Below are 12,728 nucleotides of genomic sequence, written 5' to 3'. Positions count from 1 at the left end.
CTCTAACGCTCTTCTCAAAATGGAGGATTCAACTCTCCCTCTGCCCGAGAGCACGTTCTAGAAAGAGCAGGCTTAAAGGGGCAGTCCTCTATTTTCACATGTTTTAATACAATCAACATAAATTAATTAAAGCACTATTGTGTGTTATGTATTGTATCTTGTCACTACTACGTAGCTAAATCACCTGTGCTACATAAGTCTGCTGTATAGAAGCTATGCATCGACGTCACTTTCCCACCGGAACACGCCCCCTCAGCCGGGACTGAGTGGCAGAAGAGCTGCTGCGTGACTGGAGTTAATAGGGGAAACCGCGAGTAAAACAAACAGTTATCAGTTTAAACTGAAGGTTAGACTCGATATAGTGTTCTTTACAACTTGGCAAAGATCCAGTGATCCATGAATATTGACATGCAGCCAGGAATCGTGTTTTCCTGACATTTATATGAGCCTGATTTCGATACATAAATATCACTGTCAGTCATCACAATTTCGAGAATGAATCCCGCATGTATATGCGGATATGGGTCTATGTATTAAAGTGTGTATGTGTGGCCACTTGTCAAGAATTGAAAACAAGTTTTATTCAAATTCTGAATATATTATAGGCCTATTAAAAAAAAATTTATATCGCCTAGACAGCGCGCAAATAGTGCTCCCTTTATAATCACTAAAAGCTGTCACTCATTCAATGAACGCGATCTCACAAAGTTCCGTTATATTAATCAGTGAAGCTCAGCACAATGAACCTTATTTACATGTCTACACTTTATTAGAGAGGATTAGCGCGTGTGCAGAACTGGAGCGGTGAGTGGATTCTAACTTCAACACCTGTGATTGGCCATTGCGTTTTTAGAAATCAATAAACATGTCTGTGATTGGCTACATTACTCACCGAAGGGGAAACACATTGGAAATTTAATAATTTGACGAGTGCAAATACAGAAACGTACTGGCTCTTTTGCCAAATCATCGCTAATAAGATGCTATTATTACAGTTTCTTACAGTGGATTATAGATCCTAGATCAGCAGTGTTGGGCAACTTTTCCCTCTAAAAGCAATATGCGAAGCAGTAAATCATGAGTGCCTGGGCACTGCCTGGGCAGTGGTTTGAGTGCAAAAATGACACGCTATTATCAAGTCCATCTCCCTCGGTCCGGAGGGGGGCACAGGGATGTCCATGGGGTCCGTGGCCAAGACTCCCCCAACCCCCCCTCTGGCGTCGGGCCTTGTTTTGTGTGTTTTTCACTGCATTCACGCTGCGAACCAATGCTGCCTTTCAGTCGTTTTGCCACTCAATGTGGCGTAACCGCAGTCACTCCAGCTGAAGGTGACGTCACGTGTATACCCTCTATACCTTTTGTCTCGTTGATAGGGTTGATTACCTGAATGTGCTCCACTCGTGTTGAATTAGGTTTAATTATCTGAACGTGCTTCTCCCAATGTTACTAAAACATAATTTAGTGGGCTCTGCATGATCCCAGCTGAGGAATAGGGTTTTATCTAGAGAAACAATCAGCCATTTTCAATAAAAAAATTTAAATTGATATACTTTTTAACCACGAATGCTCGACTTCGGTGTTGTGATTCTTCATGGCGTGTGACATTACGTCGGAAAGGTCACGGCCGTGACGTAGGTGAAAGTACCGACCCAGTGTTAAAAATAACGTGCAAAGACTAAATCAAACACCCTTTACAAAAATAAAGGTAAAACAATGATGTCGGACGATTTTGAAGTTGGAGCAGAACTTTTTTCAGCACAGGGTCGGTACTTCCACATACGTGGCCTTTCCGGCGTGATGCCATCATACGCCGTGAAGAATCATAACACTGAAGTCGAGCATTCATGGTTAAAAAAAGTATAAGACCCTATTTCTCAGCTGAGATCGTGCAGAGCCATTCGAAGCCCTTTGAAACTGCATTGATTTGGACCTTCAACCCCTTGGTTGCCATTGAAATACATTATATGGAGAAAAATCCTGGAATGTTTTCCTTAAAATCATGTTGACAAGAACATCTTGGATGAGATGGGGGTGAGTAAATAATCAGGAAATTTTCATTTTGAAGTGAACTTATCCTTTAAGGTCACCTGACTTCAAAGGCTCAAATGGTGACAAACAGACAAAGTCAAGTACAAGTGGTAAATCCCAGGAAAATTGGGGTTACGAACTGGCCTTAAAGAAGTAGTCAAAACTGCAGTGTAGTCCAAACCCAAAGATCTACTGTTGTCTCCCTCCAGTACTGCAGTGTAGAAAAAGATAGACTTACCACTTTAGGCTTTATGTGTGCAGCTTTTAGTGGCAGTGGTGGGGCGTTGACATGGACCCCCTGGCAACTGCCGCTGATGAGGTACGCTCCCGGGGCCGCATGACAGCTTTCACATTACACATTTTTCATGCAAACCATACCCCATTTTGAACTGCCAGTGTGAAAGCACCCTTAGATGCAGCTTGTACCACTGCAATGCAAAGAAGGCTTTCATTTGATTGGAATTATTCATTTAGTTTAATTTATTGCTTTATTTATTATATTAATAATTATATTAATGGAATTTAAAGAATTTGGCATAAAACATGACACATACATTTAATAGGGTTAGTTTATAAAGGTAAAAAAATCAATTTATTGTCCCTTAATGGAAAATGTGTGACTGCAGTCTAAGCGAACGAGAGGATGAAAGGATGTTAAATGCCCCAGGGGGAATGCCACTCTAAACAGTTTGGGAACCACTGGGTTATAGAATGTGGTTGTCACTCCCCTAAATAACTGAACTGTGTGTGTGAACAACCATACTATGGACTCAAATCCTGGACAACCATATTCCGCTGATACTATGAATGTAGCTTATATATGTCATTTATGTTGCTTAACTATAAACATGCAAATGTAACAAACGTAAAGATTAAGTTAGTAGAACTTATATTAGCAGATGCTTATATTAGCATGTGCTAATATAACTAGCAAAGTAACACTGTTACTTTGCTAGTTATATTAGCACATGCTAATATAAGCATCTGCTAATATAAGTTCTACTAACTTAATCTTTACGTTTGTTAGGGCTGTGCAATATGGACAAAATAATCATATTTTATTATTATATTGATTTTACGATTTTCTTTTGGCAATTGTTTTTTCTTTTTCAAACATGCTACATTCTAAATGTATTCAGTGCACAAGAAGTGCTTTCATAACGGAGCAGTACAGAGCAAAGTGAGTGTTTCAACTTTTCAATGAATTCCTATGAAAGTTTAGCTTCCATAGGCATGATCTGATAACGCGCCAGACTGGACACGGGTCGAGAATGACTGCCGCGCTTACCTCAGTTCTTTGCTCTCATGATGAATGAAATCTGACTCCTGCTGCATTTGTGCCGTGACTTTCGTTCGGCTCACTCACACTTTAATGAAAAGACACATTCAGTTTTTAATTGTAGTGTCTGTTCGCTAACTGAACGAAATTAATTTATTACTATGAATATCAAAACAACGTTGGGGGCGGTGCCGCGGTGGGCAAGTGATAACCAGTAGCCGTGGCTTTGGGAGTGGCCTCCTAGGGCAGCAAAGCAAGTGCATTCTGGGAGTTGTTGTCTTTCATCCACATGAGACAAAAATACATTTTCTGTCTTTTCTCGGTCTAGAAGGCACCAAATTCAAAAATAATTTCACATTTCTACTACATAAATGACCCAGTTTAAATACACAGTCATCTTCCCAGCGCTGAAGTGCCCCATGTTAGTTCATGTTATTGTTACATACTATTGATATGCAGGGTCCACGTCTTCGCATACATGATGATTGAGTCTGTAATTTCTTTGGGCCGTTTTGATCCTCTCATAAAAGGCATGACGCTTGCAAATGCTTGAACGATGAATACTTATTCAGTCGGTTCAGGCTGGCTTTCAGGTGTTTCGATGGACTTTGTCAACATGCATTGATCATACAGTTTTATGGTGCTGTTTTAAGTGTTGGAACAGGTTTGTAGTATTACCCCATTTCTTTGCAATAATCATTTTACAGGTCTTGCAAATTACCTTGCTCTGTGACACATCCACTCCCCTGAATTCAAAATACTCCCAAACGACCGATGTTGAATTTCTCTTTGGCCCCAAATAATTTTGCAGCCATATTTTGTGTTCTTTCCTCCCATTCGCCTATTCTGTTCTCCCACTCAGCTTTGTCGTATTTGCGTGATGCGCTGAGTGAGCTCTGATTGGTTTTCATCTTAAACATGCACACAAGAACGTTGCAGTATTCGGAATTAAAATATAAATAATTATTTTTATTTTTTTTTACAAAAAACGCAGTCAAATCGTGATTGTTTTGTGATTGCGATTAATTGCACATCCCTATAGTTAACTACCCCAATTTTTTTGGGTTTACAGTTTAGAATGATATCTGAAGCATCGTGTCACACTGAAGACTGGAATAATGCCTTGCCTTTTAGGCCTTGCCAAATTAAATATTCAAGCGCAAGAAGATGCGAAAGAGAGAATTCAATAGTGTGAGAAGTTTTGTGTGCACACATCCGAAGTGTGCACCCAGAAAGCCGCTTCTCAGACAGTGTGCGAATGCTGAATTGAGCCCTCTTTCACGTCTTCTTGCGCTTGAGGGACATATTACTTCGTCCTGGCGAGTATCCTAGTAAGCGTAGTCTGTTATATTTTAAGCGAACATTAACAGTTGAGACAGTTGCAGCTCTTAAAGCTCCTAATAAACCTGCTGTTCTCTTTGTTTAATGTTGATTAAACAACAAAGGACAAAGAAGAAAAAATAAATAAAATCACACAACGCACTTGACTTAATAACTTTTGTAACTTTAATAAGAATTAATCTGTTTAATTTCTACAGTGAAAACTAGGCAATGCTATTTTACATACGATTACTCATTTTCTCTACCTGAAAAGGACTTTTAGACTTTAGACTGTTCTATTATTTTTGATTATTTGTTATTATTAATTGTTATTATTAAATATTATTAACGCATGCGTCATATTCTCGCGCATGCGTCGTGGAGGCACACACGGAAGACAATAACAGGTTGGATAAAGGTGTTATTTAGATTTTTTTTTTGAGCACAAAAACTATTGTCGTCGCATCGTAAAATTATTGTAGAGTCACTGTGGTGAGATGGACTTTGTAACGACGTTTTAAGTGCCTTTTATGCGTCTTGGGAGTGTAAATGTACTGAATGCCAATGGAGGCCTATCTGAAGCCTTTCTCAGCCATCAGCTTTCAACAAAAATATCTTCATTTGTGTTCCGAATATACGGGCTTACGGGTGTCGAACGTCATGAGGGTGAGTAATTAATGACAGAATTTTAATTTTTGGGTGAACTAACCCTTTAAGCCCTGAACAAATATTGTGTTTCTATTATTTTCCTGATATCCGTTCCTCTCATCAACCCATATACATAAACAAATACTTCTGTCTCTTTAACCTACATACTTCATTCTCATTCCATTAATGTGGACAGAGATGGACAGAATGAGGCCAGAGACAGTGAGGGTCTAATCGAGCCTGGTATAAAGAATGCCTTTCAAATCTTCATATTACAGCACAAAGGCAAACATTCATGTCCTTTCATTGTATTACAAACACACAGCACATCTGAAAAGCAACCGGTCAGCTTTAAAGGCATCAGCTCCATGTATCAAAAGTGCCAATTCAATATGGATTTACAATAACAAGCCATTCAGTCAACCCAGACTCTCTCTCTTCCCCTTGCTTACTCGGTTTGGGGGGGGGGAGCACTAAATGAGATATTGAGCCTTTCCCCTGTAAAAATTGGGTCAGCTCTCTGTAAGCCAGACAGTCTGTCTCAGAGACGACCAAAAAGCACCATAGTCGGGCGAAGCGGCACACTGCACTACAGACTCACACAGTGAGCCAACTATCAGCCTGCCCTGCCTCACAATTTCGCCCCATCTGAGTCCAGGAGAGATGTGTGTAAAATACTGTGGCATACCCCAAGGCCCACCCGCACAGCAGGCGCAGATTTACACTTAGGGAAATAACCTGTAATTACACATCATGTAAGACCAGAACACTGCCATTGGATGTAAAGAATCAGGATCAATGTAATAAGGTTATCACTATTTAATCCAGACGGTTGGTCTGAACTGCATCATGAAATAAATTCGAGGTTAGTCAACTAACCAGAAATGTATGAATTGCTGACCAAAGCAGTGCAAGATCATATCCTGAAATGTCCAACCAAACCTTAAAGTCCAATCTGGCAGATGGTGGCATCTACCACAGGGCAATAAAACATCAAGTTCATTCAAAGGGTCATGAACAATATAAGGCACTCTACTGAGCTACAAAACAATTTTTTTTTAATAAATATATATACAAATTATTTCTTAAAAGTTAGGCTGATTACTTTGCTTTTAGTTGCATTCACAATTCACGTTTTCTTGCATAAGCAAATCAAACCCCCTCCTAAGAGCTTGCAGGAAGTTTCTGCAAAGCTTGTTTTACCTTAATGCTGCCAAAGCATTCCAGTCCAGCAAAATAAGGAAGTCCTTAATTGTCCATATCTCTCTGCAAGTAACCTTGGACATAAAAGCCATAGACTTTTTAAAACAGTGACCTGTATTTTGGGGGGGACGGGAAATATTTTCTACTAATTGAATAAAAAATATGGAAACTATACAAAACCTTCAAGGAAAAAAAATAACAGTGGCCCCAGATACACTCGACCCCGTTTAAAATGGCACACTTCATATGCACTTTTGGTCGTGCGGACTTACAATGGCTGCCACGTGCACGTGTCCATTAGGTCCATGAGACCGTATAGGGTGTCCCATGTGTATTTTTAGGTTTCAGAAGGGTGTTTGTGAGTGCCCCCTTTGTGGTCAATATTCGCCCTTGATGCGCACCTTTGCTGAGCCCACACTGGTGCAAGTTCCACAGCAGACTTCTTCTCAACAGTCAAAGCGTTAGCATTACGTCACAAAAGTGTGGACATGTAGGAAGACCACGAGTGTTTAGGGTGCCATTTGGGACAGGACCTTAGACTGCAAAATATCAAGCCAAGTGGCATCAGCAGACAATTAAAGTTCTTGCAGAACCAAGCTATTTTTGACATTTGTACTTGTAACTAACTGATTCCAAGGAATAGTAATAACATTAATAATTACATTCTCACAAAATGTCTTTTAATTTTTTTTATAACAATCATCATTTTACAATTGAAAACAAACTTACTTTCACTAAACATTTAGCTTGAAAAAGTGTTTGTGCGTTGTTTTTTTTGTTTTTTTCAAATAAATGTCATTTGGTTTCATATTTTATTATAATGATATTCAAATACTTTTTGGGTCCACTGTGTGTGCCAAATAAATAAAATATTATTTAAATAAATGAACAGGCTTGGATTAAGTACAAATACATATTTAAAACAGAGATGCAAATACTGCAGGTGTCTAATAAATGAGAAGACGTATTGTTGTGCTGAACAAAGAGCAGCATGGCATGAGGCGTTTCTAGAGTCTAGGCATCCTATCATTCTAATTCTTTACATTTAGACCAGCAGAAAGGCAGCAAAGGAGAAGAAAAGAAAAAGAATGAAAGAAAGAGAGTATTTAATAATCACCCCTTCATCTCTCTGCCTGCACTCTCACTAGTGAAAGAGCCAATTCTCCCTAAAGCTCTTGAGGTGTGACAGCTAGAAAAAGTGGGTCCTTGAATACTAATGGGATTTCTCTCACTCTCAGAAGATTGCTGGGCACTGAAGCGAACTTCTGTGAACCATTCTAAGTGTTGCTGGCCCCGCTGGAATTGTTTCCAGAGAGAATACAAGGCTTCAAGCTCAAAGACACACCTGCAGCTTGGTACTAGACCACAACCTGGTACTACAATGTCCTCGTTTGAAACAACTGACTTAATACTTTGAAGCTAATCTGTCCACACTGCGTTCAATCCTCAAAGGTTAAAACATTTAACAGATGCCTAAGAAAGTTTCCGTTGAGACACAGCAGCCGATAGTAAGAAAACTTCTCATAATGTTTCAAATCATTTTACAACACTATACAGCAACAAAAGCAATTTAGATTTAAATATTAACAATATACTATAGCAGAAATTACTGTAATTCACTTAGATTTTAGTCTGTTTCTCGCACAAAGCTATTACACGGCTTTTGACTACTTTTCTGGTATCCTCCTGATTCACTCCTGAATATTAATTTTTGTCCTCTATAAAGAACAATTTGTGCTTTCAGAGATACAAAAAGTTTAAGGCTTGACCATGACATCTTTCTCTGCTGGGTTTTTAAAAATGCCTGAAATAACAGTTCCAAACATTTGAGAAACAGCAGGTATTCTATTTTATAATTATTAATTGTTTTGTTTAATTTTAAATAATTTTCATGAGATTCTTTTCACAGAAGAGTGTGATTTTCTTTTACAGGAAAGGCATTGATTTCTTACATGGCCACTGTAGACTGCCGGTTGCACATGCTGTGCATACGTTACAACTTAGCCTGGTTTTGACGTAAATGGAAACGAATCTTAAAATCAGTCATAATAAATAATTGTGATTTCTTATGTTTTTTTTGTATCAGTATTTATTTATTGATCCTTATTCATTTCAAATACAGTTTTACAGCAACAGAAAAATACCTATTATGATCACGATTAAGTATCGTTGTTCAGTTTAGTCTAGTTTGCTCTTTGTTTGTGTCCCTAATCTTTAGTTAATTCCCTCCTTTAGTAAATAGTCCCATTAGACCGTTTCGGTTCCAGTCAATCACCATGTCTATTTAAACCCTGAGTTTCCTGTGTTTTTTTGGCCGGTATTGCTTATGTTGTTGTGTAGTGTTTGCTCCCTTACTCCTGCGTGTACTCTTGGATTATTAAATAACTTTGATATTTCTCTTTATCTTGTGCATGTTTGATCTACACATGACAATCATATTTAACTTATTTTTAATGTTAGCTACGTAAGGCAAATGTTAGAATGAAGGATAAACTGAAATTCACAGCATTTCAACACTTCTGCTCACGATTTGAAGGCTGCTATTAGAATATTAACGGCATTTAAATGCGACTACTTCAGGGGTTTTTAAACTTTTGACCCCAGGGGTCCTCCAGAAGGTTCTAAGGGGTCCCCAGAAGATTTCAGAGAATAAAAAGACAAAGCAGAAACGTTTAAAGTCTACAGAACATTTCTAAATGTTTCTCTCCTTTCTTGCCAGAATCGTATATGTTTGTTTTACATCTTTCTAGTGAGTTTTTCTCACTATAGTCCCCTTTATCTTGCTCACTTGGAGTTTTCTTAACACAGTATGTGCTGCTTACGTACATTTATTGTGAAAGTTGCTTATAAAAGTAATTTTTTATTGAAAATGTTCTTCTGCAGGTTTATACACCCAACATTAAGTATAGCCAATTTAAGTTTGGAAACGATATGTTGTATTTATAATGTCACCCACTATTTATTTAACAGATTAAATATTTTTTCATATAAAAATATATAGATGGGTTCTAGGATAGAACATAAAAGGTTCATCATATTTGGGGGTCCTTGGCATCATAATGTTTGAAAACCCCAGCATTACTTTACGGAGAGCATATGACCTAATGATGCAACCGAATAAAGTACTGAGTTAGTTAGAAACTAGTAGTTACTAAGCCTCTAGTGTGAACTTTACATTCCAATTTAAGTAAGAAATTATAAATGGCTGGTACAATTCTACCCTGGTGAACAACGTAAAATAATTAAATAAATAAAAAAGTACAATATGGCCAAAAATGAGACAAGCTATTATTTGAAAAGCCATTATTACAATGTTTTAATTGCCTCTTTTAATTTGTTTTAAAATAAATTAATACTTCCAGTAAGGATGCATTAAATTGATCAAATGTGTCAGTAAAAACATTTATAATGTTACAAAAAATTATTTTAAACAAATGTTGATCTTTTATTCTCTTCATCAAAGAATCCTGAAATAATGAAAAATATTAAGCAATACAACAGTTTTCAACATTGATAACAAAAATAAATGTATTGAGCAGTAAATCAGCATAATAGAATGATTTCTGAAGGATCATGTGACACTCAAGACTAAAAGGTTGCTGAAAAATAATCTTTGCATCACAGGAATAAATTATATTTTAAAATATATTCAAACAGTTCATTGTAACAACATTTTACATTACCGTTTTACTGTATTTTTGATCAAGTAAATGCCTTGAGCAAAAGAGACTTCTTTCAAAAAAACATTATCTATCTAGCACAAACTTTTGAATGGTAAAAGGTTGAGAACATTTGCCCATTTTTACAAAACTCCATCCTTTTATGTTCCATGGTAAAAAAGAAAGAAACAAAACAAAACAAAACAAAACTACGCCTATTGGGTTTGAGCAACTTAAGGGTGAATAAACTGACAATTTTATTTCTGGATGATCGGTCCCTTAGACTGCAGTTGGAGTTTGAAAAGAAAAAAAAGAGGGAAAAAAAGAGAAAAAATTATTGCAAGGATGCCACAGAAATCTAATGTCTCCCTAAAGTCTGAATGGCTTCAGAGCACGCAAGAGGAGGATCAAATATGACCACAGACCACACTGTTACCCACTCAAACTCACATTTAACATGAAATGCTGCACACAGGACAATCAACATAAGAGGCACAGCCCCAGCTTTCATAAAAAACCAGCATGGATAGCATAGCCAGACTGGTCACCATGAGTAGCCCTGGATGTTCAGTCTCTACAGTCAGTGGCGGTGGACGTTCCAGCAGTGCACCCAAGCAGAAGGGATGCAGCAAAAACACAAAATTCCAGCTGCTTGCATCTCACCAGAGAAATAAAAGCTTGTGTATAGCACAACTCCTGAATACTCTTAATTCTTCTGGTGATTCACTCAGCAAACACCCAAGACAGATATAGAAGCGGGACAAACTTGAGGGGGAACGGCAACTCGATGCTAAAACCACAAATGCTTTGTCACAATATTATTTTGAAGAAGGCAACAGAACATAAGATATGCTACACAGGAAAACACAGACCTTTTATAAATCTGTGACATATTATAATATGCTGTTTTTGCATTATGCATTATTACCCCCAAAGGAAACTGCCCATAAACCTTTCTTGATATGAGGAGTGAACAGACACTGACGTCAGGGTCACTCCACTCACATAAGAAACCACTAAATTATGATGGAGTATTATAATATCAGTCCTGTTGGGGAAGAGGAAAGCAGCACATCTTAATAACTAGGTTAACAAAGACTGGAAAGCAGAATGCATTCAATGCAATGAAGGGAAGAAAAAAAATGTCATAGCGATTTATGTTCATCAGTGTGAATATGCTTTTATATTTTAAATCTCAAGCTATAGAATATAAAAATCGCTTTCAAGTATTTATTTCATCAGAGGCACACAAGTCATGTGTATCTTCTTTGACATGTACAGGGAGCTTACTCTTACACCTAATTTATCCTGTGTGACATCAAAACAATCAGTTCTGTACGTGCATGTATAGGACCACAAGAAAAGGGGGCATTTTTCAGATCACTACACTCTAAAAAAAAAAAGGTTCTATATGGCACCAAAAATGGTTCTTGGTTCGTAATCATAGGGGAACCTTTTTTAGTATTATATAGCACCAATTTTGGTGCTTCAGTGGTTCTTCAGCGGTTCTTCAGAGGTTCTTCACCGGTTCTTTGACTAAGGTGCTATATAGCACCTCTGAAGAACCGCTGAAGAACCACTGAAGCACCAAAATTGGTGCTATATAGCACTAAAAAAGGTTCCCCTATGATTACGACTCGTAATTTACGAGCCAAGAACCATTTTTGGTGCCATATAGAACCTTTTTTTTTAGAGTGTAGGGAGAAACCATTGGGATCTAAGTCCATATGGGTGTTATCACACATTCTGCACAATTTAAATATATAGCATAGTGTTAATATTATTTGATCTTTTGACAAAGTGTCACTGTTATCACTTTGGTTAATATCTGTAAGGACATGCATGTAACTGCGTAAATATTAGGATTTAGAGATTCCAAATCTGTGTAGGAGCATAATATAATAATATATAATATAAATGAAACAATGTATTACATAGTGTTGTAACCAGCACTAAAACACTTTCTTTCAACCAAATAATTAATTTCCCATGATTCCTCCAATTGTTTGTGAGTGACTACTACACAAAGAGACTGCATTCACACAGAGCTATTTATATTACTAGAAAATGTTGTTATATTCAATAAAGATATCTCCATGCCTTCGGAAACAATGACTTTCCCAGGCCTGAAAATCAGTTTTTCAGTCCCTTAACATTTCCAGGTTTCCCATCTCTGAAGGAACCACAGAGAAAACTTGAGGTAGAGCATCTTTATGTTGCTTAGCACTTTCAACCCCTACAACTGAAGCTGAGATAATTAGGCTCTTTACAGAGTACAGGGGGCATCTGATGTCTCATAACTCCACTACAGCCTTAAGTGCTGCTTTGAACCTCTCACTCCAGTCAGCATTAAGGACATAAAGGACCCTCCATCCGTACTGAAGTCCAGTGATGGAGAAGACAGGATTAACACGTGCACCAGTGTGTGTGCGCGTGCGCGCTCATTCAGGACCAGTTCGTGTGTACAGTCTGGATTCATATACTAGTCTCTCTCTGCTTTTTACATTGCCAAATAAACTAGATCCAGTCGGAAAACTCCCATGCGCACTAATCTGACTGCCTGTGATGAGATGGGCGGATTATACACCATC

General features: G+C 37.8%; 1 protein-coding gene across 4 annotated transcripts in view; it reads right to left on the bottom strand.

The window, feature by feature from the left end:
* smarcd3b (SWI/SNF related BAF chromatin remodeling complex subunit D3b) overlaps window positions 1–12,728 on the bottom strand; it is a 49,978-nt gene that overhangs the window by 35,940 nt on the left and 1,310 nt on the right. The window lies entirely within an intron of this gene.

The sequence above is a fragment of the Gobio gobio genome (genome assembly GCF_949357685.1).
Source record: "Gobio gobio genome assembly, chromosome: 2".
NCBI classification, from domain to species: domain Eukaryota; kingdom Metazoa; phylum Chordata; class Actinopteri; order Cypriniformes; family Gobionidae; genus Gobio; species Gobio gobio.
Note: the sequence above shows the minus strand (reverse complement) of the source record. Positions and strands in the feature narration are given on the sequence as shown.